Source organism: Microcebus murinus, chromosome 1 (genome assembly GCF_040939455.1).
Source record: "Microcebus murinus isolate Inina chromosome 1, M.murinus_Inina_mat1.0, whole genome shotgun sequence".
In the NCBI taxonomy this organism is placed as follows: Eukaryota; Metazoa; Chordata; class Mammalia; order Primates; family Cheirogaleidae; genus Microcebus; species Microcebus murinus.
This window is the reverse complement of record NC_134104.1, coordinates 88,268,405-88,293,016: the sequence shown is the minus strand read 5'-3', so window position 1 is coordinate 88,293,016 and position 24,612 is coordinate 88,268,405. Positions and strand designations below refer to the sequence as shown.

General features: G+C 33.5%; 1 protein-coding gene and 1 long non-coding RNA gene across 5 annotated transcripts in view; one reads left to right on the top strand and one right to left on the bottom strand.

Moving 5' to 3' along the window:
- The window catches only part of NLGN1 (neuroligin 1), an 837,921-nt gene that overhangs the window by 107,609 nt on the left and 705,700 nt on the right, over positions 1-24,612 (top strand). The window lies entirely within an intron of this gene.
- LOC105865300 (uncharacterized) lies at positions 1,670-14,773 on the bottom strand. Its single transcript, XR_012919687.1, has 4 exons — positions 14,695-14,773; positions 7,082-7,130; positions 4,888-5,024; positions 1,670-1,755 (listed from the first exon to the last, which is right to left on the bottom strand). It is a non-coding gene; the product is annotated as an uncharacterized LOC105865300 (long non-coding RNA).

Genomic DNA, 24,612 nt, shown 5'->3' with positions numbered 1-24,612 from the left:
TTGTGATCAAAGCTCTTAACAGTGACAGTACTACAGAAATTCAAGGGCCAACATCATCTGGGATGTTTGGGTGAGTTAGAGAAGGTATAACAGGAGGAAACATATTATCAAGTTTGAGACTGAAAACTTGATAAAAGATAAACCTTGGAGCAGCAACTGAGTAGAGTTTGCTAGGAAATAAACAAACAAAAAAGTGATTGTTTTAGGTAACCCAGACATAGAAAGAAGTGCCAACTTGAATTTAAAACATGATTTTTATAAAGCTACTTACATATCAGAATTGTTGAATATAAAGGCTGAAAGGAGGCTTAGGATTTATTTCATTTATATGGCCACTTTGGTTGATAGTATCCTTCTCTTCTCTGAGAGGAGAAATAGAGAGATGGTACTAGAAGTGACCAGGTATAAGAAGACATGATAGAAGTCAATGTGTGCAAGAGTCTAAGGAGCTTCTAAGGCATCATGATCATTTATTCCAGAAGGGAATAAAATTATTCCACTATGTAAAGAGAGAGGCACTGAGAATAAACACATTCTAATGGTGTGAGAAGTAAGGAAGAATTCAGATAAGAAGACGGTGTAGCTAGTATTTAATAACCACTTGCTAAGAGCGTGGCAGACACCATACATATAATATCCCTAACCTCACAGAAACTCTGAGAAATAGGTATTTCATAAGTGAAGGATCAGACACCCTATGTAAGTCACAAAGCTAGTAAATGACAGAGCCAGGATGAGAACCCATGACTGGCTGGCTCTGCAGTATAGTCAGAGAACAGAAGCACCAAGCACACCATGACAAACTTGAACCATGCCTTGTGCTGTCACAGTCCAATATATGACTGTGTTATATGAAGGAGTGTGTAAGACTTCCCTGGGAGGACTAGCTTTTCATTCCTACAAATTGCACCAGTTCTCCTTTTTATAGTCAATATGCTCCTATAAATATTAAATACCCAAATGAGGCAGTGATTCTAAAAGAGGGAAGTAAAGCCTAGAATCAACATTGTACTTTTATGATCTGGTCCTTTGGTCCCTTGGCTTTCTCTAATTTTTCAAATCCTGAATTCTGAGCCCCTTTTCTGATTTTCCTACTTATGTCTGCTCCCACAGAAAATATGACCTCTTACCCATTAAGACATTGCTATTTCCAGAACCTCCGGGGTCAGTTAGGAACTCTGAGCCTGGCAATAATAATGATGGTAATAATTTTGTAGCATTTATTATTTGTTTGACACTATCCTAAACACTTTACATATTTTAATTTACTTAATCCTCACAGTAATACTATAAAGTAGGTTCTATGGCATCGGAAACTGAGTCACAGAGCTTCTAATGACAGAGCAGAAATTGGACCCAGATCTTAACAATGAAATTAACTTAGTTAGCACTTGGTAAGTGCCAAGATACACCACTTTCTCTCACTATAACTCTGTAAGGTAGGTATTATAATTCCTGCTGGGTGAATGAAGGAGAGGAATAAAGGACACTGATGAGTTGAATTTGTTGTCATCCCTGATATTAAAGAGAAAATAATGATAGGGTGAATGGAAAAAAAGTTGGACTTACCTACGGGAGAAGTAGTTTCTGCTGCATAGTAGTAGATGTTAAACTCACACATATTTGTGAGGGTAATTTTCTGAGGTGAGCTTACTTGGATTACTTCCAGATATTTAACCATCTGAATGTATTAAGAATTTCCGTCATCTTTACTTAATTTAGCACTTATTATTGAGAGCTGCTGGTGTTGGTCTTCTATCAATAGAGAAAACATCATTGAGTTCATTGTAATTTAAGGTGTTATCTGCTGGTTCTTTAATTTCTCAACTTTCTACTCATAAATCTGATTTGATGCTAAGCAAATGCTTGTTCTTTTGCTTTACTTCTGAAAATAGAGTCTAAATAATCACTTCATAGACTTGACTATTTCTTTATATTTCATCACTTTTCTTTTGTCAGTTGCTTAGTTTATAATTATATTTAAATTGTTCTTTGGTTTAGGTTGAAATTCTTTTCATTGTTTGATGCTCTTCTTTAAAAAAATTCAAGTTTCTTTAAGTATTTTGTATTGTCCTGGGCTTTGCTTTAATTGCCATAACCTTCCATTTCTACAGTTTTTTTGAACCCTTTAAAATCTATTTTTTTCCTCCAAAATTCTTGCTGTTGCTTTTGGTAGTACTCTTCACTTTTAGTATATATTATTACCCTATTAGAAAAATTGTGTGGCAATCTATTGTGACACTTATTTTTATTTATTTATTTAGACTGTGTCTAACTCTGTCACCCTGGCTGGAGTGCAGTGGTATGATCATAGCTCACTGCAACCTGAAACTCCTAGGATCAAGAGATCCTCCTGCCTCAGCCTTCCTAGTACCTGGGTCTACAGGTGCACTGCACTACACCCAGCTAATCAATCTTTCTTACTTTCTTTCTTTCTTTTGTAGAGATGGGGGTCTTGCTCTTGCTCAGGCTGGTCTCAAACTCTTGGCCTCAAGTAATCCTCCTGCCTTGGCCTCTCAGAGTTCCAGAAATATAGGTGTGAGCCACTGTAACTGGCCGACAATTATTTTTATTTAGACCAAGATGCATTCCATAAATTTTATGTTTAAGTATACAAATGTAGAGAATGATTTTATTCTCATTTTTCATTGCTGTGATTATTTTCTAAATATCTTGATGCCAAGATTTATGTGGAAAGATAGGTGAGAATAAATAAAGGTATAGCACTTGGAGACCTTGATTTTTCAAGAACTTTTAAGTTTGGCATAAACTTAGAAATCCAGTGGGTAAGCAAAATAACATGGCACTATGGTAGACATTGCAAAAACTTTTTTTAGAATGTCATAGCACCTCTTATTCTCTAGGATGTTCAAAAGCACAATATGCCTTTATGGTATTCAAATTTAAGGGAAAAAATCTTCTTTCTATTTATTTTTCCTTTTGTAAAACTATTTCTGATACATGTGATGGACTTCATTTTTATTTTTCCTAAAAAATCTATTCATTTTACCTGTATGAAAAAAACATCTACGCATTTTATAGAAATCACATTATTAGTCACTCAAATTCTCATTTCCTTTATTCCAGCTAAACTTCCAACTACATATAAATCCTATGCTTTTGTTCATTCAAAGTTAAGGTAACCAATTATTTAAATGTGTAATTCTCAACAGATCAAAGATTTCATGTTTGATTGGCAGCCAATCTAACTCTCTACCTTACATTTTATTCCTTTAAGCCTCTAGTGAGGGTATTTGATCCTTGTCTAAGTCCTCTGCTCTTTTTTGCCCTCATGCCACTCATCTTGTAAAAACCTGCATTTCATTATTAGCTTTACGCAGACACACAAATGGCTGTTTTCTCTTACTAAATTTCTCTGTGCTCTTCAGCTAAAATGGAGTTCTATTTTATGGAAGTGCATTTCAACTCTTAGTATTTCTTTCACTCATTGCTTCAATTTCCTCTTCACTAGATTTCCTTTAATTTGGTCCCTTAACTCATGAATTCACCAAAGCTATACTTCCAAATGTCAGTAATAATCATTTCTTATTAAAAACCCAAGGTTTTTACTCTGTTTTTGTCTTTCACTCTTGATTAGATATCTTTAAAACTCTTTCTTTATTTCTCGTATTTTTTTCTTAGCTGCAAGTCCCTGGAGAATGGTAAATATTTGATGCCATGTCTTTGAGATATGTCTTTAAACTTTAAAAAAAACTATTTATATTATTTGGCCTCTGGAAGCCCAGATGTGGATATTTAAAGCTATACCTGAACCTTCTACACTTATATTTTCAGGGGCTGAAAAAGTGAAGGATAATTGAAACTACTTTTATATTCCTAATGTTCCATGCTTTCTTTGTTCTGTGTTTTCTCGCTTTCTAGAGGTTATATCCAGTGGGATAACCCATTGCCATCTTAAAGCAAACCATAATTTACCAACTTCCTCATATTTCTAAGCCATTTGTCTTACTATGTGTATATATGCTTCATAAAGGGTCTTAGTGATTAATCACATACTATATGTTGTAAGTGATTATACCATAGTAAGCAAAGTCTGCTGTGTCTGATACTAGTCAACAGCCACCTATGACTACTGAGTGCTTAAAATGTAACTGGTGTTTAATTTCACCTATTTCTTTTTGAATTTTTAAATGTGGCCATTAGGAAACTTAAAATTACATATGTGGCTCACATTTTATGTCTGTTATGCAGGGCTGGTATATGTTATGCCACAGTCACAATCACAAAATCTTACTAATTCACAGCTACAAAGTTTTATTTTCCCTGATACTACATGTCTGAGAGTTCTGCTCTCTATCCACTCATTCCAGAACCAAAGCTGATAGAGCAACTACCTTTTCAAAGGTAGTGTGCCAGGCAGTGTGATAGAGGGAAAGAGAACTCTGAGGGTCTTACACTAAGGAAGAAATGCTCTGTCCTGGAAGTGACTCACCTCACATCTCTATTCTTGATTCATTGACTAGAATGAGTCATATGGTCCAATATGGCAAACAGAGGATCAGAAAGTATAAAACTACTGTCCAGAAGATGGAGAGCCAAAAACATATGGCAAACAGCACTAATGAATCCTATATGGTCTTTTGGCAAGTCTGGTTACTTTTTCCATAGATTATAAACTCATTAATGCAAAATGCCCTCTATTGTCTGTTTTACTGTAGTTGATTATTTGGAAATGCTCTTTTGGCAATCATACCATTATTTTTTATAGCATATGACAATTATCAGACTTAATATTTAGAGCAACCTTAAGTTATTTCCAATTCTGATTACAGCTTGGTCATCATTGCACAAGCCTCATGAAACTGTTATAGTTAAATTAAATCTGCATTAGAAAATATAGAAAAGCAAGCATTGGAAGGTTATTACCTGCCTTGCTTATAGATTGTTTTCTTCATGTTTTTCCCACCAATTAAAGGACTTTATAATCTTCAGAATGCTGCAGAGATGTGTGTCCAGTTTAACAGAGACTTTATGGCAATTAACACTGTCATGATTTGTAATCACTAAACGAACACAGAAAATATTGAGTTATTTATTGCTCTACAACTGTGGGGGCAACCAGCCTTTCTCTGAGACATGGCTGGATTTAGGGTCACCTGGTTCTACTGGAAAACAAAGCTGTGAAAATGAAGTTTTATTTATTCAAATTCACCGATGGCTCTTTCAAAGATTTATTTTGAAATCCTGTATGAGGGGCCCATTTTCCATGAAAAGGACTAAACCAAATTTTTGACCCAATCATCAAAAAGACCCCTTAAAATACAATTATGAATAGAGGCAGGGATAATCATGGTGTAGGGAGGCTGTGGACTTGGACTTTGAAGCCAGAAAGTGTCTCTACACACCAATTGCAAAATATTTAAGTTTATTAAGCCCCATCTCCTGTAAATGGGGCTAATTCTTACCTTGTAGGACTGTTATGTGTCTAACAGACTTCTGGCACACATTAGTTCTACAGTGAATGCTAGCTCTTGTAAAAGAGCCATAATGTAGCTTCGTATCCAAACTGGTGATACCATAAAGAGCATATTACCTTTCACAGATTTTTTTTTTTTTTTGCAAAAGTGTTCTCATTATTAGTTTCTTCTTCATAGCTTTTTCATTTTTACCTTGAAATGGTGGAGTATGTTTTATATAATTCGCCCTTCTGTCTGACTCTTAATGTACCTTTACCATGTATTCTCAAAACTCATTAAGTGGCCCTTCGCTTAAATCATTAGAGACTTTTCTTCAAGCTGGCCCCACAGCTGGCTCTCTGGCTTTGATCATTTCTCTCTCTGTCACCATTCCCCCTGTAGTACTTTGCTTATGCCACTTTCATGGCATTTATTACATATGCCCTTGAACTCTAATATTGTACACATGAATTATTGCTCTCTAAATCTTAAACTCTTTAGGGTAGAAATTATCATAATAAGAATCAACTAAAATGGTTGGAAAACATATTTTGTTCTAAGTTCTCTCATTTCTTTATCTCAATTTAAATCTCTAAAAGACACAAAGAAGCAGGTACTATATTACTCCTGTTTTAGAGATGAGGGAAATTAAAGCTAAAACGATAATTACCCAGGGTCACACCAACAGGAAATAACAGAGACAGGACTCAAATCCAAATTGGCTTCTTAAGTTCTAAACCATTGCCCGTATTTCCTGCCCCCACTGCTCACCTACTCTGGTGGAACTCAACGCCCACTACAAAATTCAGCATAATGCCTTGATTTATGCTTTTAATTGATTAATAAATAATTCAATTTGTTAAACTATCACTACATTTATTAGTAGGCAACTTACATGTTATTTACAAAAACTGAAGGGAAAAAATACTAATAACTTATAGAGAATAATACCACTCTCCCCAAATACGGGATACACTGAGAGTTCCTCTTTCAAAAATACTTACAATTTAACATGATAATAAGGGATAGGTTTTTAAAAAATGGAGTAAAGGAAAATAAGAGTACTTAAAAACAGGTACTGCAGGGAACCTTAGTTCATAAGGATACAAATTAGAAGACACTGGGCAGTGAGTGGAAAAAAGACTGTAAATTTGATGCTAATGTTCTTCATACCAAAGCATAGTGGAAATACTATCAATTATGAAATTTAGTGTTCCTAATAGAGAAATGAATGCTTGTTCAAGGAAGTTTGTTAATGTACATGGGCAATTTTTGGTGTTGTGAAAAATATCCTGCATTAAATACATCACTTTTTCCATGGCTCAATAAGTGTTGCTCTGTGACACAGCAACAGAACAGAACTCGCTTATTGAACAGTGTGCATGCTGTACCTCTGCCAAACACCCGTCTGATTCCCTACCACATTCAGACATCAGTGGCAAAACTGAAGAGGGTTCTTTGTGAATTAGTAATATATGAAATAAAAAGAAAACAATGCAAGTCAATAGGATGTCCAGATTATAAGACACCAAAACTAGAGTAAAACCAGAGTAAAACTGGTCAAACCAGTGTAAGCAGTGACCACAGATGTTGAGTCACTTACTTTTGGTGATGACAGACAAGACTCACTTTCACTAATGGTTTCGTACATTTTTAATACTTACTTACATTTCAATATAGCTTATTCCATAACCATTGCAAGCCTTTGGTTTTCTGTTGTCAAAATAAGTAGGAAAAACAGACAATTAGACCATCATAGCATTTTAGTGTGTTTTTTTTTAATTTGAAATAGAGCATGCAACTTAAACACAGTCAAGTGCATGCACAGTTGAGTTTTTACAGAATTGAGAATACATTCATTGTTATCAGGTAAATGCTCATGATCTGAGACAGATTAACTAATTTTCAGAGTCGTGGTAAAAGAAGAGAGAAGCCTAGGTTTAAAAATTTTTACAAAACAAGACACTGTGGCTAAGAGGTATGAGAGAGTGATCCACCCATGAACTTACAGAGTATAAACCAAGTTTCCTACTGAGTTGTACTTTTTGAGTGGAGTGGGAGCCTTAGGAAACTTGACTGAATTCCCTTTTCCTAATCTCTGTCTGCCTCTCCTGGTATCTGTGAGGATGGGAAGCTGACAACTGGTCCAGCTGACATATTACCAATTACTGAGTTCTTCTGAGAGGTGATCAGGGACAACTCTCAGGTTTCTGCTATAGTTTAATCACAGTCAGTTCCTGAGATGGTTAATATTCTCTAATAATGACAATTTAATTCTATTTTAATTGTGACTTTGAGTTTTCTTTGACTTCCTCTCAGCTTACATTTTTATAACCTTTGTTCACTGAGAATTAATCACTCATAAATATCTAGGGAGAAAAAGTAAATAAACTCTTGAATTTTATTTGTGAAGGACACTGTGAAGAGGATTTATGTTCACCACTGTGCTTCAAGGATGTCCCAGAGAGGGGGTATGGTACTGCAATTGTTTACTGTTGGGTGGTGCCTTCATATTAGGCAGACCATCTTAAATCATACCTAAGCCTTTTTTTCCTCTATTTTCTGACTGTGGAGAACTCCCCATGAGATCATAGGTGCAGGTCGGGAGAGAGAAAAGGCAATATAGCAGGAGTGTGGGGCATGGGCATTTGGGAAACTTCTTTATGAAACTTATTTGTATCTTCAGGGCCTATTTAGACTGATCACATATACACAACTTCCATTTGATGATGGATTGTTGATGTGCAGGCCAAAATTTATGGCTTACTGGCTCAGATAACATCCAGTTTATGATGGGCAGCTTAGATCACGTGGTACTTTGGTGGCTCATGGGTAAGTGTTCAGTTTCTACTGATGTCTGGTAGCAGACCAAGAGCTTTTCTTCAAAAAGACCGTAATCTGCAGAGGATGGTGGGACTTTGATCCAAAATCCTAAGGGCCTCTGCTGAGATTTGTCTATCAGGTGCCATCAAAGGCTCCAAGCAGCATCCTCGTCTGCCACTGACACTTTAAGCACCATTAGATCTGCTGAATAATATGGTTCCTGTGGCAGAGCAGCCGGCACAGCTGCCTGGAGCTTTTGCATGGCCTCTCTTGGTTTGGGCCCCACTCAAAACTAGAATCTTTTTGGGTCAATCAGTAAATGCACAGAGTAACACATCCTAATGAGGAATATGTTGCCTCCAAAATCCAAAGAGACCCACCCTGTGTTGTGCCTCTCTCGTGGTTGTAGGAGGAGCCAGATGCAACTCCTTATTCTTCAGATAGAGAGGGTGGTGTATTATGCATTGGCTCTTAAACTCTCCATCTGAATGTGACATATGTCACTTTCACTCCAGTCATTGGCAGTGACTAGTTGCACAGGTCCATGCAATCTTAAGCAGGGCCAGGAAGTATAGTCCGGCCATGTTCTCACAAGGCAGAGAATTGGGAATATTTGATAAACAGTACTAATGATTGCAAGCTATGTTGAAAAGCAAGTGTTTTTGTCATCAATCTCTTCCCTTCTCTTAACTTCTGCTTCTGTTTTTAGCTCTTCTGATGCATATTTTAACATGCTGTTGACACTTTTTAAAAAATCAATTTTTTGTTATATATTGACTTGCTGCTATAAAAGTAAAGGATTTAGTTCATTTGTACCATCAACCTTCCCTTTGCTCCTTGCACCTGATTTTTCCTTCTACGATTTTGCTTTCTTAGGAAATTAATTGAAGATGCACCAATGTAAAAAGGAGACTGTACCAAGAAAAATAAATACATGAACACAGTGGCATGCTATTCCACTATAACAGCTGTACTGCTGACTTAAAGGGCTTTAGATGGAAGACTGTAGGAAATCTTATATGGAGAATCTATAACATATCTTTATATATTATACATATGATTTTGCAGCTTATACAAAATTGAAAATGTTGTAAAGGCATTTGATAGAGGGACTAAAAAGGAGAATTTATTCGAAATTGACAGTAAAAGTATTTTCCTTTTGAAAGCATAGGGGCTATTGGATAAATAGGGGATGGAATATAAGCCTAGTATATGATTCAAGGTTGCAACAAACTGTATTTGTCATCATTGTAATAATAATATTTATTAGGTTTGGAAGTTTGGAACTAATCTATGTTAATATAAAAGTGTATCTTAAGGCTTCAAAGCTTTGGTAGAGTAAGAAAAGGTGAGGAAAGAGGGTGGGAACATTAATCTCCCTTCTTTTTCTACCAATGAAGAGTCAGTGCATACTGTCTGTGCTTCATGAAATTTGAAATGAAGGTTTAGCTATGTTGTTTAAAATTGCAAAGTATCAGTTGAGGAACTGAGGACACTGATTTAATTATATGTAGGTGGGGAGATTAACTTAATGAAAAAGGAAGCAGAAGTGATAAACTTTCTGATTCTTCACCTATCTAGAAATACCTTTATTCAGCCCTCATACTCAATTGATAGTTTCATTTTACATAGAAATCTTTTTTTTGTAGTCCATCATTTTGAAGATTTTGCTACATTTGTTTTTATACATTCAATAGTACTATAATCTAGTTTGATTCCTGTTTCTTCATTGGTGACCTATTTATTTCATTTTTAAAATGAATGTGGTCTTATCTTTGAGCTTGATGCTGTTAATTATTACCAAGGTGTTTCTAGATTTGCTGAAAACTTGATGGACTTTTTCAACTGAAAAGCTAAATCCCTCAAATGGAGAAATTGTCTTCTAATAGTTCTTTGGTAATTTTCCCCTAATTTTTCCCCTTTATCCTATGGTTAATCAGTTACTGGAAACTCCTTGTTTGACCTCCTACATTAAATGTTTTCTCTTACTTGTTCTATCTTTTTAATATATTTGTTTTCTTTATGAAATATTTTTTAATATTGACTTTGATTTCTTTTGTTTGAATTTTTCCCATATTAAATTGGTTTATTACTACTTTTTCTTTATTTATTTTTAATTTCAGCATATTACAATTGTACAAATGTTTAGGTTACATATATTTCCTTTGCCCCACCCAAGTCAGAGCTTCAAGCTTGTCCATCCCCTAGATGGTGCACACCGCACCAATTAGGTGTGAATCACTACTTTTTGTACGCTTTAATGCCTTCTTTTATTTTAAAATTTTTGTTTCCCTTTTATAAGCTCTTAATCTTTTATGGCTCTATTTTTATTGAATTCTCTTCTTGCTTTATGCATGCAAACTCTTTGCAGATCTTCTCTAAATATATTGAGAGATTTTTAAAATGTCTTGTTATATTCTTTTTTTATTTTCTCTTTTAAAGTTGACTTTTCTGTTTGCTCAGTTTGGGCTTCCTTAGCTTCACCTTCCTCATTCCCATTGCTTAATTTCCTCAAATATGTACTAATCATTTGTTCACTTTTATGGTTGAAAATGAGTCACGTAAAATTTTCCTAGAAGCTCTGTGGATGTGGACAGACAAGACCTTAGTGTCTTAATGGTGAACAGGAAAGACGCCAGCCTTTATATTAGGGGACAGTAAATGTCAGGTGTTGAGCTTTCTTTTTATATTTTCTTTACGGAAGAACCTTCTGGTTTTGTTTTGTCTTGCTTATTTTAACCTGGTATCAGTGGCATACTATTAGGTATTTTGCTGGATCAGGACTTCTGTTTAGAGACTTGCATATAATTTCCCTTTTTTCCATCCCATGTCATATCTCCCAATTCTGGTATTATTTATATACAGTTGTCTTTTATATTTAAAGATGATGTTGCTGTAGGTGCAACACCTATATTAGACATATGTCTATTGTCCTTTCAGTTCTCAGTAACTTCAGAATACATACTTTTATCTAAATAATTGTAGCTGATATGAGTTGTCTGTAGAATTCTGAGTATTTCCTCTAACTTGCCTAACCCACCATGTCCAGCTGATAGGTCTTCAACTCTTAATTCACAGTAGGTGGCCTAGTAGATTATACTGAAGAAAAGTCAGTATTTACTACAGCATTTTATCTAGCTCTTTCAATACCCTGCCTTTACACAACTTAGATAAGCATATGACCTGCTTAATTTTGTTCAATTTCAGGACCACATTATTGGATATTTTTCTCGCACACTAAAAAGTCAGAAAACTATATCTTTGAACCAGAACTTTTCATCCAGAAAAAAATGTTGCTTTTATAGCTTCCAGCTAATTTCACAACATATGTTCTGATTTTCTACTTTTGTCTATTAGCATAGCACTTAACAATGTTCTACAAAGATAGCAAAAAAGAATGTACTGCAAATGAATCTGTCACTTGGATGTGGGGCTTCCCTGGCACAACTTAGTAAAGAACTTTGAGCTTTTTCAAGATAATGTTTCATTCCAAGCACTATTCTGTCTTTTCAAAGCAGCACATAAACTCCAAGATGTGTACTTATGAGCATATTCACTGGGATAAAACAGTTCTTGAATAATTGTCTTGTAGATTTTTGATGATTCTGACAGTGTCCATTGAGTGAAAAGTTTATCAGAAGATAGCAAGCATATTCTAATATTATCTTACATTCTAAAACATATCTAAAAGAGATTGACTAAATATTTTTGAGAATAAAACTTCCATAGGCTTGATGATGATTCTTTTGTTTATATATGTAAGTAAAAATATTTGTTGAACTCCAAATCTGTGCTAGTCACTATATTAGAAGGTAGAAATAAAATAGTAGAGAAAATATGTGCAATATTTGCCCTCATAAAGCTTAGAGACAAATGAAGATAAAGTTGTAAAACAAGGTAAGTTCAATAAAATATTATTTGTTATGGAAATGTAGATGAGTGACAGTAAATCAAGACTTGAGTGGAGGATGGAAGTCAGAGAAGTATCCCCAGTGAAAGCAATATCTTAGCTGAAATCTAAATGATGTATAGAAGCCAGGCATCTAAGAGGTCAAAGGTGAATGTTTTAGAGAAAATAAATATGGAAAATTCTGAAGCATGGATAGGAACATGCCATAATTGAGTAAAAGAATGATGCTCTGAGTGACAGAATTATTGTGTTTACTTGTAGGTGAGTGGAATAAGGTGTTAAGACATAATAGTATGCTAAGTAATAATAAAGATATTGCCTTGTCCTGAAAGCAATAGGTAGCCTTTATTTAATTTTAAGTAGGAAAGTACCAAGATTACGCACGTGTGTGTGTGTGTGCGTGTGTGTGCGCGTGTGTGTGTGTGTGTGTTTGTCTGTTAATTACTCTAACTGCTGTGTGGAGAATGGTTTCCAGAGAAGCATCATAGAAAACAAAATAAAACAAAACAAACGAAGGCTATGCAGTTATTTGTGTAAGAGATAAGGATGTGGCAATGATGACAAAGAAAAGATGTCATAGAATTGGCACATTTTAGTATTTGATTGGATATAATGGATGGAGAAAAGGACTCAAGAAGCACTGTAATTGCTGTTTGGGCAACTATGTGGCTACCAGTTCCATTCCTTGAAAAACAGGAGTATAAGGAGAGGATCAGATTTGAAGAAAACTCTTGAAGTGATTTTGAGATATGTTTAGTTTGAAGTACATGTGGGACATTCAAATAGAAAACATGTACTAGATGGTAAGAAAAATAGTTTAAAAAAAAGATTTCGCTTAGATATATAGATTTGGAATTTTTAGTAAGTAGATGACAAATGAAGCCATAGAGTTCATGATATAATCCAGAAAGAGACTGTAGGATGAAAAGGAAAAGGGCCCAGAAGAGAAAGCTAAAGAGCCCCAACATTGAGGAGCTGGGAGACAAAGAAGGCCCCAGAGTTAGGAGAAAGAACAAGAGGGAGTGGTGTCACAGAAGCCAGAGGGGAAAAGTGTTGCAAGAGGGAGGGTTTTCATAACAAAAAATTTGATATGGTATTGATAGGTCAATATATGATAAAGAATATCAGCTACTTAGCTATAAGAAGATAATTGATGAATCTTCAAAGTTTTTATTGTCAAAGATGAATTAAAGCCTCAGAGGTAATGTAAAGACAGAAATAGAACCAAATGTATATTTCAGAAGACTTATAACTCCAACAAAGTATGTAGGAATTTATTTAAGGCCTTGTCATGGGGAGATATAAATTATGCTATATTGATAAACAAATTAATTTTAAATAAAATCTGGAACTTTATCCCAAGAGTAATAATAAAAGAAAAATGCATATAAATTATATTCCACTAACTCTTTAGGTTATTTTTTATAGGTTTTATTTTTTTCAGGTTATAATTCTATGATTCTACTATATTTCCATTCTCTATTATGCATGAGTAGGATAAGCCTTGGTTGTTGGGTTGTGCTGTTAAATCCATGCATCATTGTTTAACTGACAATGAAATAACAACTGTCCGATATCATTTCTTTACACATGCTTTTACTTATACACATAAAGTTGAGCAGTATCCACAAATCTTCTACATCTTGGATGAGGAAGAAAATAAATATCTTATGTTCCTTAACATAATGAGCAAAATCTTTCCTTGCAAATACTATTTTTAAATTAGAAAAATAATATATGCATATGCTAAAAAAAGCAAAGAGTACAAAATTAAACATGATAAAATAAAAATGTACCCTCTTACCATAAGCCCCTTGCTTACTCCCTAGAGGAACTCATCTTTTCAGAAGTTTTTCCTGAATCTATAATAAGATATGCAATTTTAGGGGAGATTTATCCACTTTGGGGTACTTGTTAATTGGATTTGGGGCTGGAAAGACTTTCATTATTTAAATTATTCTCGGGTACAGTGACTATTTTTTCTCACGACTACTTCAGTGAATATCAGTCTAAATCTCTCCAAATCTCCTTGTTTTCATACCACAGGCCACCATCAACTGTCATTTGAGTTCCCCATCATTCTGAACTACAGTCTTGTAAATCTTTTATTCACTCAACAGGATTATAGCCCATACTTTGAAAGAAGTACTTCATCCTAATTAGTTCCACAGGTGCCTTTCTTTTAAAAAGGAAATAGTTTCCACATTGTCTCCAGAAGAATGTTTTCGGGTCATTATCCCTTTGATAAATGAACGCACTACAGAGCCTGGGTTTCCCTGAAGGGTCTCTGTGATGCACAGAAATGCTGTGTTATAACTTTTGATCCATGATTGCCCTAATTTTCTCAATTTATCCAATATTATATCCAGATATGCAGTCCCAGATCTCCAATGAACCACACTGATGCTTCCTTGTCGATTTTATGTACTTATTTTTCCTCAGGTTGCTACTAAACATAAGTTCTTTTCTTCATACTAGGCATTATGTGTCAGCTTTTAGAGAATTAGATTGTTTATGGCATTGGTATGAGAATAAAATACTTACAGACAATGGATTAGTGGTTTGAATTCTTCCCAGGCTATCAGCAATCAAAAGTTGTTAGTACTCTCTTGGGGTCTATAAAAGTAAAGGTGGTCTGATTACAATTCCAGGCCAGCAGGAAAAAGAATGATTTCTGCTACAGAGGGCAGGAACAGAAGTCTTGGTAAGGAGGCCAGATGTCTCCTTTGAATGGCTTATAAGTACGAAACCTAAATATGTTTTAATTTTTTTTCCCCAAAGGACTATTTCTGGAGTAGTGTTTAAGGCGTTTTATTCCCATCTTACACTCATTTTTCCTGCTATATTAACTTACTGATTTATTTACTTACTCATTTATTTTTTTTCCAGTACTCAAAGTCTCAAAAAGCTTATTGGGATTGCTTTTATTTTCCTTTTTTAAAACCAATACCCTCCAAAAACAAATACCTTCAGCCCTTCACTTAATATATGCGGCCATCTTATTATCAGTGTTTCTCTGGACCTTATAGCATATCACTTTTTCAAGTGGAGGCTATAAATCTATCCTTCCTGTCTAAAATTAATTGCTGCTCAATGTATCAAGGAAGATTTGAGGACATTTGACCAACTCAAACTAAGATACAAAAATGTATGTAAAATGATTCTGAAATGCTATTATATCAGACAGACTTTTAAATTATACAAGCCCTAATATAATGAAAATATGAAAAAGAAAGCATGAGGAAACTAGAGTAAATTGGAAACTATGCTTGGAAACCAAAATGTTTATATAATATGAGTACCTAAGGTTTTCTTTCTAGATCATGTGACAATTCTGCAGTGGTTATACAAGCAATGGGATCTTCCTGAAGAGGTAATGAGTTTGACAATAAGCCAGTTTTCAGAAAGAAAACACAGTATATGATTTTAGTTTGATAATAAAGACTGGGGTTTGATATTAATTAAACAGATTTATATATTTATATATATTTTATTGATACAAAGTATTTTATATATTTATGGGGTACATGTATTTGTTATGTGCGTAGAGTGTGTAATGATCAACTCATGTATTTGAGATATTTTAAACTTTTTTGACCAGGGCCCATAAAAAGAAATATATGTATTTTATATTAGTATCTAGTATACACAAACACACCGATATGTGTGTATACATATATATATTTGTAAGTTTATAATATGAAATGGAGATTTTATCAAATGATTCTTACTTTGTTCTGTTTAATGCCCTTTGTTATATTCTAGTCTTTATTCTACACTTTACCATTAAAAAATAAATAACTGGTCAGATCTTATTAGATCAATTTCATGCCATATTAATGGGTCACATACTGCAATTTGAGAACATTGATCTATTGTGACTCCTTGAAAATTGTGAATATGTATTTCTATATTATGTCCTTTCTACCACAATTGCTTTCATTTCAGAAAAATGATTTGTTTTAAGATGTGTTTATACTTTGGAGATTTTTTTTTACTACTGACTTTGAATTTCTGTTAAATTAAAATTATCATATTTTGTGAGTGAAGACTAACACAAACAGGGCTGGGTGTGATGACTCACGCCTGTAATCTTAGCACTTTGGGAGGCCAAGGCCAGAGGAATGCTTGAGGCCAGGAGTTTAAAGACTACAAATATGTTGGACTGAAATAGTCTGTAACTATTCCCCTTACCCACAACTAGGTAATAAATCCAGATAAACTATGTGTTTAAAGAAAGTACGAAGATTTTTCTTTTCACTCATACTTATTTGTTCCCCAAATAAAAGAAAGACTACTTCCTAGAGTATTATTAAGACATATTTATAAGCTCTATTCTTTAGCAAAAAACAAAACATTTCAAATTTTAATTATGAAGAGTGATTACATTTTGCCTGTATGTCTACTTTAATACAGTTTCAGTGTTGCAATGCAGATTTTTCCCTGGTTATCGGTCCATATTTCTGTGTCAATAAAAGTCACCTCTCATTTTATACCAAAATTTACCTTCTTCCTGAAAAAGGAATCATGCTTACTCTTTATTAGATTAATTTTTTCCATGAGGGATGCTAAGTCATGCAATTCTTGTTATAAAAATTGTTTGAACCAGTTCTTTGTATGCTTATATTGCTGTTGGAAGATGACCATGCATATTTCTGAACCAAATTTAGCTAGCTGACAACATTAACCCTTAGGATTTGAAGGACAAACCAATCCTGTATAAATTATTTAGGAATTCTTGTGCCTAAAAGTTATCCAACATTGCTCACTCTATTACAGAAGTCAGTCACTAAGTCTCTCCTAAAAGCTAAACTTTTTCAGTGGACTGTTATTGGTGACATAACCTTATCTTTTACTTCAATGATGAATTCCACAGGTCACTGACAGATGATGGGTTTCAAAAAGAAGAAGTTGATGAGGAAATTATGAGAATCTGTGTTACTTTAGGTAGACTTTGAAAGTTGAAAAGGAATCATGAATCCTATGTTGGTTCAGTCAAGGTTTGACTTAACATCTCAGTTGAACTTCATGCTGCCTGCATGCCATATAGTATTGCAGTTTATTGTAAATTTTTCTTTAGCAATCTTGTAGATTTTTTGCAAGGTAAATATGAATGCAAATTATTTTTAGACAATTAAGATGAAGAAAACTTTGCTCTCAATAAATATATGCAGAGATATAGAATAAAAATCATACATAATATACTCTTCTGTCATTCATTACATATGGGATACAATATATGTCATGTTTAGATGAATAGCATGTTTAAGAACACATGCATGTTGTCAAGGAAGGATATTCTGTTGTTATTATGTCCTCAGTCTTTACAAAGAACTTGAGTTCAGAAAAAGAAAGACAGCAAACTAAAGGAAAGGAACTACATAAATTCACCAATAATAATTATGTTAAATATTTCTCTTACATTTTCCTTTAACACATGCATTGTACAAAATTTGCAAATGACTTGGGAACTATCATATAAGCCACTTGACATTAAGTATATTTCTAAAATTACTGAAAAACATAGCACTTATTAAATACTTTGAAAATTCTCAAGGTTCACAAACCACATTTATGACCTGAAGTGTCTTTTTGAGACCATTATGCAACTACTCAGTGAAGTTAATTTTACTAACATAGACATTAATGGTAGACCAGTGCCTTGAACAGTAGAATGAAAACTAGGTCACTAGCACTTCCAGCTCATTAAAATATACACCACAACTTAGTCACTTTTGGCTATATTGTATAATGAATATATTTTCATTTAAATTCCCTGATATCTTCCAATTTTTCTCCCTACATGTATGACATCTTGCCTTTTCTCATATCATTTTCATAGATCTAATCAGATTTCTTCCTTTACTGCACTATTGCCTTATCTGAAAAAGGCCAGTCTGCTTCTTTTAATCACTTCTCCTTTTGTCTCACCCTCATTTGTTACTTTAACAGTGGAGAAGTCACAGACTCAGTTGGGCTGGAGTTGTAGAAATGAGGTGAGGTTATTTTTCTACAGAAATTAGAGGCATACTAGTGATAAATGGTGTAATTTTCTGGGTTTTACAAAAAGTTTTCCCAAATAATAAGTGCAAATTGTAAGGAATTGAAATTAAGGAACATCACATTTTAGAAAACAAGCCACAAAGCTCAACCAGCTGAATGTTAAACTAAACACAGGAGCTGTTAGTTCTGCTAATGTCTGTATTATGGATTCATTAAATTGGTTGTATACTCTTTGCCTCTTAGTTAATATGTGAGCTTTAAATAGCTTAAAAGCTGAAGTAATTGTTTTGCATTTTTAAAAGTATTGTGTTTGACATAAATTCTTTTTAATGATCTCTGAGCCTAAGAAGGCTTATATTTATGCCCAGAGGATACTCCACATTTTAAAAGATCGTTTTGTCTTTTATATGTACTCTGGACCTAGTATGATGGAATCCCCGTATTTTGAAGATTATTATAATTCCTTTCTTCAAAAGAAAACCTTTTATGCAATAATATGAAACTCCTTCCAAACACAGGCAGGGTTGCATTGCGATCTTGATGGTAAAATCATCTGGTTTAAGTCCAACTTAACTATTGACTACTCACGTGATCCCCAGTCAAGCTACTTCACATCTATGAACTTCTTTTTCTTTATCCATATAATGAATCCAGTTATACTTTCTTTTTCAGATTCTGTAATCATGATTGATACCAATACTTTGCATGAGGTGGGCACACAATAAAAGGCTTTAGTAGCTGTTATTATTGCTTTGTTTTTATTATTAAAAGCTCTATTATAGTTTTGTTGTTATTAAAATCTCTATTATAGTTCATAGACACCTATTAGTAGAAAACTAAATAAAATGAATATATCCAAAGTGAGAGAGAGAGAATACTCTTTGTAAGCCAGCCACGAGATGACAACTGCTAAGAAATGGATGATTCCTTTCTTAAGAAGAGAAAATTACTTCTTCCATGTTTAAATAAACTCATTGTGGAAATTCATGCTGTGGCACAAGAGAAAATTTGTTCAGCATGTGTGCCTAATCCCCTGGAGAAGAAATTCATTTTCACTCTCATGAAAATATGGAGAAGTCCTTTTGATGACAATAGTGAGAGATGGCCACCAGGGAGGAGAGAAAGTGAGCCTATGAAAATCAGTCTCTTAATTAACAGATATCAGGTCAGAAGAAGTTATGATGGTTTTAATTACAGCACAAGTTTTGAGCAATTATTGGCCTTTAATTAAACCAGGATAATTTGAGAGAATTTTTTCTAGCTGAAAGAATCTATATGTCAGATAATGACTGATAGCAATAGAGACCTAATATGCTAGTCTCTATTTTTTCCTACAAATCTGAGGTTGTTCCATTAAATGGCATCACTGGTTTATACATGTGTGGTAATGTTAATGTTTTGTCTTAATTATATCAATATATAACATACAATAGTGTAGAAAATATAGTATATTTTTGAAACCTAATGAAATCTGTATGAGAAACTCTATTTAGATCCTGTTACACAAAATGTGATCCATGGACCAGCAACATGGAATCTTGTTACAAATGAGTCCCTGCCTCAGAACTATTGAATCACATACTGTATTTTAATAAGATTCCCAGGTTAATTCAATGAACATTAAAGTTTGAGAGGCATTGGGTTAGATCACAAAGCTATTCTTGACTTGGAAACTCCTTATACCTCCAAATTGTAAATATTTGGAGGATTAGGCTTGAAAAATCCAAATTCCCAGAATGATGGGATCACCATGGTTAACTAGTACATTAAGAAATAAATCTAAATAAAAAGAGAACTAATTGCCTGCGGATATATCTGAAAAGGAAATTATATTGTTTACTGAGCCTGACACCAAGTTCTGAAGAAATGTCAAGAAAAGACTCTAAATATATGAATTATTGTCTACTAGAATAGGAATGGAAATTACCACATGTAGGTTTAGAGGGAATTACTGGGATCAACAAATAGAATTTATAGGAAGAGAGATTTTGTACCAGATGATTGAACTATGTATAAGTACAATGCTTTTCTTCACAAATGATATCTATTTATCTCCCTTTTACAAGCAGAGCCTACCCAGTCATCTGTCAGGGGCACTGTTGAAAGAGCCTCCTTGTAGGTAAGAGGTTTGAAGTAAAAGATCTCAGAAGAAAGACCTCAGAGGTCGCTTTCAATTCTAAAATTCTAGGAATTGTCCACTCGGGGACTAACAAATGCCTGTGAATAATTGGATATATGTGACAAGTGAAAAGAGAACTGTTTGAATGAATGTAAGTGGTGGTTAGGTTTAACAACTAATAAGAATAATCAGCTACACAGCCTGTGCAGATTTAAGAGGCAAATTACATGTTTAACAAAGCCGACTAACAGAGGTGCTCTTAACTATTTTATGAGGACTTGGAAATTCACGCTTTGAGCCCTCTGCTGGCTGATTTGTAGGTAGGAAAGGAGACTAAATTTGCCCCTTGCGAATAATGTTAGTTGATATTTCTACATGAAAGAGAAGCCATGAGAAAGAGCAGGGATAAGTTAATTAAGATAACTCATGAGAGCTGCAACTTGATTCTTGGAAATTGATTTTTTGTTATCTTTGCAATAATAGTTGATTCAATTGCTACCATATGATGACACCAGCAAATAACTTTTATTTATTTATTTTTAATATTTAAATTTATTTTCAAAAACCATACTGAGAATTATAATTCTATGAGGCTTCGAAACAGTATAATTAATGAAGTAATAGCAGTTTCCTAAACTAAAAACTAAAGATAATTTAAAATCTTACTTTTACTCTCTTACTTTGGAAGAGAAACAAGCCGATATAAAGTTTCTTCATGTGGTTTTGTGTGTTTAAAAGTAGGTTTAAGACTGAGTCAACAACGAAGGTTAAATCACGATCATCTTCAGGACATAGCGGTGATAGTGAGGGGGTAATCTAGTGCATAAGGATGAAAAACACCCACTATAGAACACTTCCTTAGTCCCCAACAGTTCCTACTGTGCTTTTTTTTTTCAGTCAATTTCCAATATCTACACAGCCCAGAAAACTCATCTTCTGACTTTAATCACACTTTAATCATCATAGATTAGTTTTGCCTGTTACTGAACTTCAGCATACATGAATTGTATTTGGCCTCTCTGGGTCGGAAAGATTCATCCAGGTTGTTGAGTTTATTATCTGTTTCTTTTTATTGATGGATAGTTTTCCACATTTGTTTATCAGTTCCTGTAATGATGGATATTTAGCTTGTTTTCAATTTTTGATTCCTATGGACAAAGAGTTGCTATGAATTTCTTTATTTCTCTTGTGTAAATAATATAGAAGGGAATTTCTGTCTCCTAGAGTTAATTTGTAACTATAAAAAACTTTCAAACTGTTTTTCCTAATAATTGAACTTTTCCACATTCCTACAAACAATGCATGTATGAGAGTTTCATTAGCTCCATATTCTTACCAATATCTGGCATTTTGGGGTTTCTTAGCCCTTCTAGGGCTTGAGAAATTGTATCTCATTGTGGTTTTAATTTTCATTATTCAAATGACTCAAATGTTGAACACCTTCTTGTGTGCTAATTGACCATTGAGATGGCTTCTTTAGTGAGTTTCTTTTTCAAATATTTACCCATTTTTTTATTGAGCTGTTTATGTATTATTGATTTCTGAATATATTCTGGATATAAATCCTTTATCAGATCAAGAAAATTCCATTATTCTTGGTTTGTGAGATATATTTTTAAATCACAACTAGGCATAGAATTCTGTAAAATAATTTTCCTTCATTAATTGAGATGATTATATGATTTTTTTCCTTTAATGAATTATATTGAATGATTTTTGAATGCTTAGCCTCCCTTGAATAATGGAAATAAACCTTACCAATTGAAATTTTTTCTGTATTGCTGGATCTATTTGGTAACATTTTATCAAAGAATTATGTGTCTAAACCTAGGAGTCTTATTAGTTTCCACATATTTTTTTCTTACAATGTCCTTGTTAAGTTTTGTTATCAGGATTATATAGAGCTCATAAAATGAATCAGGCATTGTTCTAAACTCCTCTATTATCTGAAAAATCTATTAAAAGACTGGAATTATTTACTCCTTAAATATTTGAAAATTCAGCAATGAAGACTATAGGCCTATACTTTCTTTTATGAAGGTTTTAAATTATTAATTCAATTTTTAAATTTATGTATGTTATTTCTACATCTGAAAGATTTTTTATTGGTCTTTCCTCTTTCATTCATTATGTTCCTAGTTTGTGTTCCTTTATTTTCCTGGACCAGTTTCCCTAAGTGTTTTGCAATGCTATTGTTATTTACTTAAAAGCAACTCTTGGTTTTGTTAGGTTTTTAAAAATCATCTCACTGTATATATGCATATATTCCTGGGCTTTAGTTGCCCTTCTCTTTATAACATATTGATTTTATAGCTATCAGTTTCTCTTTAAGCACAGCTTTAGCTGCATCTCACAAATTTTGATATTATATACTTTCATTATCATTTAGTTAAAATACTTCCTAAGTGACCTTATAATCTCTTCTTTTTTGACAAATATGTTTTAGGAGGGTGTTTTTAATTTTCAAATATCTGAAGGTATTTTTATTTAAAGATTTTTTTGGTGTTTATTTCTAAGTTAATTCTACTGTGATCATAGTTTTAAAATATATATATAAATATATATATCCACTAGATTGATAAGTTTATCCAAATTTTAATAGGCATATTGGTTTTTTTGTCTACTTGTTCTATCAGTTATTGATAAAGTAGTAATAAATTCCCCAACCATAATTGTGGATGCATTTACTTCTCCCTGAAATATTTTGATGACCATTTATTAGGTGCATACATTTTCAGTTGTTATGTCTCCCTGATGAGTTGATCATTTTACTATTACTTCTATCTCTCATAAAACTCTTTGTCATCAAGCCTATTTTTCTAATATCATCAGAGTCATATCAGCTGTCTTATAGTTAGGGCTTGCACAGCACATGTGTTTCCATCTTCTTTTTTTTTTTTTTTTTTGAGACATAGTCTCACTCTGCTGCCCTGGCTAGCTCACCACAGCAATCTCAAACTCCTGGGCTCAAGCAATCCTTCTGCCTCAGCCTCCAGAGTAGCTGGGATTACAGGAATGTGCCACCATGTCCGGCTAATTTTTTCTATATATTTTTGGTTGGCCAATTAATTTGTTTCTATTTTTAGTAGAGATGGGGGTCTCGCTTTTGCTCAGGCTGGTTTGGAACTCCTGACCTTGAGCGATCCGCCCGCCTAGACCTCTCTGAGTGCTAGGATTACAGGCATGAGCCACTGCGCCCGGCCCCATCTTTTTATTTTTAACCTATATCTTTATATTTGAAATACATCTCATACAAACCATATAATTTACCTAGCCTTTTAATCTTGTTTTTTAATTTCATCTTTGAATTACTTAGTTCACCTACATTAAATATGATTATTAATAAGATTATATTGAGGTCTATTTTCTTTTATTGTATTCTGTTTGCCCTATCTAATCTTCTGTTTGTTTTTTTCTACATTCCTTAAATAACTGAGTATATTTAAGCCTTCCATTTTATATCTTCTATTAACTTTTTATCTAAACCCCTTTATTTGTTTGGTGATTGATATAGAAATTACAATGTGAATTCTTAATTTATCACTCAATATACCTTAAGTTAATATTTTAACAAATCACATATACTAGAACCCCTTTCCTTGTATTTTGTGCTATTGCAATCATTTATGTTTTATTTTTTAATTTCAGAATATTTCAGGGCACAAATGTTTTGGTTACGTGGATTGCTCTTACACTGCTTGAGACAAAGTTATAACCTCAGTTAGAATGAGTTTTATTAAAAAGTCCCAAAACAATAGATGCTGGCGTAGATGCAGAGAGAAAGGAACAATTATACACTGTCGATGGGATTGCAAACTAGTACAACGTCTATGGAAAATAGTATGGTGATATCTCAAAGATTTAAAAGTAGACCTACTGTTTGATACAGCAATCCCACTACTGGGTATTTGCCCAAAGGAAAAATAGTCATTTTATCAAAAAGACACCTGTATGTTTATTGCAGCACAATTCATAATCACAAAGACGAGGAATCAACCCAAGTGCCTATCAAGTCATGAGTGGATTAATAAAATGTGGCATGTGTATACCATGGAGTACTACTCAGCTGTCATTTATTTTTATATTATGAACTCCATGACACTTTGTTATAATTTGCTCTAAATAATCAGTTATCTTTTAAACAAATTGAAAGTCTTTTATATTTACTCATATAGTTACTATATTTTCTGTAGATTCTAATTTCCATCTGGCATCAGTTCTTTTTAATGAACTTTCTTAGGAGTTTTTTGTAATTCATGTTTGATAGCATCAAATTTTTAAACTTTTATTTATCTAAAATGCCTTTGTGAATGAATTTATTTTTTAAGGATTTATTTTTG